General features: G+C 43.9%; 1 pseudogene; it reads right to left on the bottom strand.

Annotated features, from left to right (window-relative positions):
- Positions 1-2006: 2006 nt before the first annotated feature.
- LOC137205013 (cleavage stimulation factor subunit 2 pseudogene) lies at positions 2007-3707 on the bottom strand (annotated as a pseudogene).
- Between the last annotated feature and the right edge of the window lie 2056 nt (positions 3708-5763).

Genomic DNA, 5763 nt, shown 5'->3' with positions numbered 1-5763 from the left:
ACTACCACTGGCATTTTTTCACAGAACTTGAACAAAAAATTTCACAAATTGTAGGGAAACACAAAAGACCCCGAATAGCCAAAGCAATCTTGAGAACGAAAAACGGAGTGGGAGGAATCAGGCTCCTGGACTTCAGACTATACTACAAAGGTACAGTAATCAAGGCAGTATTGTACTGGCACAAAAACAGAAATATAGATCAGTGGAACAGGATTGAAAGCCCAGAGATAAACCCATGCACATACGGTCACCTTATCTTTGACAAATGAGGCAAGAATGTACAGTGGAGAAAAGACAGCCCCTTCAATAAGTGCTGCTGGGAAAACTGGACAGCTACATGTAAAAGAATGAAATTAGAACACTCCCTAACACCATACACAAAAATAAACTCAAAATGGAATAAAGACCTAAATGTAAGGCCAGAAACTATCAAACTCTTAGAGGAAAACATAGGCAGAACATCTATGACATAAATCACAGCAAGATCCTTTTTGACCCACCTCCTAGAGAAATGGAAATAAAAACAAAAATAAACAAATGGGACCTAATGAAACTTAAAACCTTTTGCACAGTAAAGGAAACCATAAACACGACCAAAAGATAACCCTCAGAATGGAAGAAAATATTTGCAAATGAAGCAACTGACAAAGAATTAATCTCCAAAATTTACAAGCAGCTCGTGCAGCTCAGTATCAAAAAAACAAACAACCTAATCCAAAAATGGGCGGAAGACCTAAATAGACATTTCTCTGAGGAAATTATACAGCCTACCAACAAACACATGAAAGAGTGCTCAACATCATTAATCATTAGAGAAATGCAAATCAAAATTGCAATGAGATATCATCTTACACTGGTCAGAGTGGCCATCATTAATAAATCTAGAAACAATAAATGCTGGAGAGGGTGTGGAGAAAAGGGAACCCTCTTACACTGTTTGTGGGAATGTAAATTGATACTGCCACTATGGAGAACAGTATGGAGGTTCCTTAAAAAACTAAAAATAGAACTACCATACGACCCAGCAATCCCACTACTGGGCATATACCCTGAGAAAACCATAATTCTAAAGAGTCATGTGCCAAAATGTTCATTGCAGCTCTATTTACAATAGCCAGAACACGGAAGCAACCCAAGTGTCCATCAACAGATGAATGGATAAAGAAGATGTGGCACATATATACAATGGAATATATATGTAGGATAGCACCATAAAAAGAAACGAAATTGAGTTATTTGTAGTGAGGTGGATGGACCTAGAGTCTGTCATACAGAGTGAAGTAAGTCAGAAAGAGAAAAACAAATACCGTATGCTAAAACATAGATATGGAATCAAAAAAAGAAAAAAAGTTCATGAAGAACCTAGGAGCAAGACGGGAATAAAGATGCAGACCTACTAGAGAATGGACTTGAGGATATCGGGAGGGGGAAGTGTAAGCTGGGAGAAAGTGAGAGAGTGGCTTGGACATAGATACACTACCAAATGTTAAGTAGATAGCTAGCGGGAAGCAGCTGCATAGCACAGAGAGATCAACTCGGTGCTTTGTGACCACCTAGAGGGGTGGGATAGGGAGGGAGGGAGATGCAAGAGGGAAGAGATATGGGGATATATGTATAACAGATTCACTTTGTTATAAAGCAGAAAGTGACACACCATTGTAAAGCAATTATACTCCAATAAAGATGTTAAAAAAACAGTACAATACTGCAGTAAGGGTAGAAAACACATGTAAGGTTTCACCCTTGGTGTTCAGCCTTCTAAAAGCACAAAGGTCATGTATATCAATCTGCAATATACTAAAATTGTGTTCAAATTTTATTTCAAGTCGCAGAAAACATATAAACTGAGACAACAGAGTGAACTGATTTTGTTCTGAGAGAAGGTGATGGGAGTCCCCCACCTGGCAGCAATTTGAGTCATTCAAAGGGCAGGATGCAGAAATCATCTTTTTGCAACATTTCAACCAAGTTATGGAATTAATTTCCAGATTTGTCACCAGGTAGTTCTGAAAACATTTTAAGGCGCTCCAGTAGACATCTGTATTTGTTCCTTTAAGATCAGGATACTCTGTTTCTGCTCTGGAGGAAGCTTGGCGATCTGGTCTGCAGTTAGTTGAAGAACCTGCATGATCAAAGCAGCCTTCTCATGGTCCTGTGTTGTGACTTGGTTCTGGGCAGGACCTAAGCCACCAGGCTGGCCTCCACCCTGAATGCTCACTTCTTGCATGACAGGAACATATCTGGATCCCTGGGGGCCAGCTGCCCCCATATTAATTGGACTGGGACCTGGATTCCACTAGGTATAGGGCCTCTAGGGCCTCGGACTGGGCCCCTTGTATCCGTGCTCCTGGCCTCAATCCCTCTGACTTCCACTGCACGGGCCTCCATTGCACGCGCCTCCATCGCATGGGTTTCCAATCCTCTAACATCTAATCCTCTTGCCTCCATGGCTCGTGCCTCCGTCCCTCGTGCATCTATGCCTCGGGGATCTCTTCCACCTCTGCCATCCAATGGTGGACCCCTCTGATCTAGCATGGGTCCTCTTGGCTCTGCCATTAGAGGTCTGGACTCAGCTCATGGCCCTCCCCTCATCTCATGTTGGGGTGGGCCGCGGCTGTCAGGGCCAGGGACACGGTGCATGGGCAGACCCTGATAAGGTGGTCCCAGGTAACCTCTAGGCTCTACCGCTCCAGTTACAGAAAGGAAAGTGCCTCTGCGTGGGTCATTTGGAGCGTTTCCCAACAGACCTCGAGGAGTTGGGACGTTGGCAGGCAAGGGCCCACGCTGCATAGCTGCTCTGGGGTCTTGCATCGGCACTTGTGCCCACTCCATGGACACTGGTCCACTGCCTGGCATTCCAACCTGGGCCTGTATTCCTCCTCCAGGCGCTAAGGAACCCGGGCCAGGTCCTGTTACGGTCGCTGGTATCTGCCCTGGTGCTGCAACTCCAGCCTGCAGAGAAGCTTGCATCAGAGGATGTGCGCCATTGACATGCATTCCACTCAAAGACTGGGCCTGAGGGCCCTGGGGATTCTGTTGGTTTATCGACACATTGGATCCTGAGCCAGGTCCAGCGCTGTGGACTGTCTGAGGGTTGCCCGCAATCAGTGTTGGGATATTTGTCTGGCGATGCAGAATTTTCAAGGCAATTTCTGGATACACAGTTCTCATCAGTACCTGGGCTTGGAGCAAAGCATAAGCCAGTTGAGGGTTCTGAAGCAACATGTTCCGTGCTTCCTGAGGACTATTCCGGACACAGAGCTTCATTTGTTTCATCAGCTCAAACATCTGCTCTGGTGGAAGACTGGCAACTGCTTTGCTAATGGACTCAGGGGCAACCTCAGGACTGACGGTCTCTCCATAAGGTGACTCAATGACAGGGGCACCAGTGCCAAGGCTCCTCAGCTCTTCTTTGTTCTTTCTGCTGGCAGCATTGTCCACTCGAAGTGCTCTCCCACTGAATTCACACCCATTTAGGTTTCGCATGGCACTAAGTGCTGTCTCCTGGTCTTGGTATTCACAGAAGCCACAACCTTTTGGCTTTCCTGTCTCCCTATCATATACCAACCTGAAACTAACAACAGGCCCAACCTCAGAAAAGATGTCCTTTAATTGCTCTTCAGTAGCCTCATATGGAATGTTCCCCACAAACACCGAATGTAGAGAATGATCCACCGCAGGGTCTCTCACAGTCAAACCCGCCATCGCTCTCTATCCTTTCCTCTTCGAAGGTCTGACACTGCTTGGGAATTGTGCCTTGCAGCCAGGACCTGAGTCCACACCTTTCCTGGACCCCCAGAACTGTCTCTCTCTCCTCTCCACATTCTCCATCACGTCATTATTATTACTGTTATTTTAAGCTGGAGGCAGTGGAAGGGGGACCTGACAATTGCCTGCTTTCTCCACTTGCTCTGTCTGTACCTGGGAATCCCATTCTTTATTTCCCTCTCCAAACTTTCTCCATTCAACTTAGTGTTTAGGCCTTTGGGGAAAAACACACAATGGCTGATGCTCTACTCCTGCTTCACACCTGGCCTCAACTCTTCCCTGAGGCAATGAAGTTTGGGCCAACTGCCTTCTTGAATGGGATAAAATGAAGGGTAGGGAAAATACAGGAGAAAACATAAGCTAATATCTCAAAATAGGCTCAAAACCAACAAATATTTAGGAAGTATGAGAATCGTCTTAAGTCTGAAGGGGCATGGGAGTGGGGTGGAGGGTGCCGACCCAGTAAAAGAAATTGTCCCTATCCCTAAGAGCTCACAATTTATTAATAACTGGAATAAAAGACAAGCAAAACTAATATGTATGAAACTGTCAGAGAACAATGCCAAATTGTGCAATAGGAAATCAGAGAGGAGAGAACTTAGAAAGAGCTGAAGTAACAGTAATATCAAAGTATTTTAATAATATCTACTGCCAAATTAATGATATTACCAACGCAGTTCAAAAATATATACTAAGCATCTACTGTGTACCAAGCGGACTACTGAGCACCAGGAACACATAAGGAGCATAATTTTATCCTCCAAGTCAGGGGTGGGAGCTGAAGATGGGGAGGAGAGAAGGAAGAGACATTGGAAAATACTTTTTAAAGGATGCAATTTTGAGCTGGGTATTAAAGAGTAGAATTTTGCAGTGGAATCATAATTAGAGAAAACACTGTTTGCAAAGGCAATGATAGAACTGATCCAGTTTTGAGCTCTTCCTTTCCCCTCAAGCTTGGGGGTGAGTCTTGCTGGGAAAAAGAAACAGCACAAGTAGAGGAAAGGGATTTTTTTCATCAAATACACCTTGGCTAGAGGCTTCCTCATGGAACATGAAGGCGTGGAAAGGGGTTAGTTCAGATTCCCTTGTATAGATTGAGGATGAGAGTTGAAACAGAAACCATAGCTTACAAAATGGTCTGCACTATGACTAGTAAAACAGATAAATGACTTAAGGTCAAAATTGTATATCTCTTTGTTTAAATGCATATGTTCCAAGATAGAACCATAGAATGATGTAACAATAAATCCTAAAAGGTCGTATGTTCTAAAACTGAGACCACTGACTGTTCCAGCAACTTGCCTGGTTTACAGATTCTAAATAATCCATGACAAGACCATCTTGTGACTAATTCCAGCCCCCAGGTCCTACAAAAACCTTACCCTAAGCTCCCCCACTTTGGACTCACTCCATGGTTTGTACTATATTTGACTCACTCTTCTGCTTTGTATTGTCTTTTGCTGCAGGCTAAATCAACCTTTTTTTTTTTTTCTTTTACTACAGGTGTGTGCCAGTGGTCTCTGGATGATATTTTAACAAATCAAGGTCCCATCAAGGTTTGTCAGAGACTCTTGCTGCTGTAGATAGCCATACCTGGGAGCCCTAATTCTCCACCCCCTAAAAGCCACTCTGCCTGTCCTGACAAACTGAGTCTCTCTACCAATGTGAGCTCCAAGTCTTTTGTTGAGCCCTTCAGCATTGGTTTTATTTTGTTTGTCTTATGGATACAATCTCCCAGGACTTTTTGGTAATTTGATCATATTTGCACTCCTTCTCGAAGTTCTGCCAAGTATAATCAATCCTTTTATACAGCTCTTCCTCCTGTCTGAGGCCTGTGTATTGGCAATTCTGTGGAACATCTAAGAGATTCAGCGGGCAGGAGATGGGCTTAGGTCCAACAAATTTGCACTGTGGTTTGGCAATTGGTGATCAGATATCACAGTTTTCTGGGATTTTTTTTGACCTTTTTTGGGAGCTGAATATTTTTTGAATCAT

The sequence above is a fragment of the Pseudorca crassidens genome, chromosome 13 (assembly GCF_039906515.1).
Source record: "Pseudorca crassidens isolate mPseCra1 chromosome 13, mPseCra1.hap1, whole genome shotgun sequence".
Lineage (NCBI taxonomy): Eukaryota > Metazoa > Chordata > Mammalia > Artiodactyla > Delphinidae > Pseudorca > Pseudorca crassidens.
This window is presented reverse-complemented; position numbering and strand designations above follow the sequence as displayed.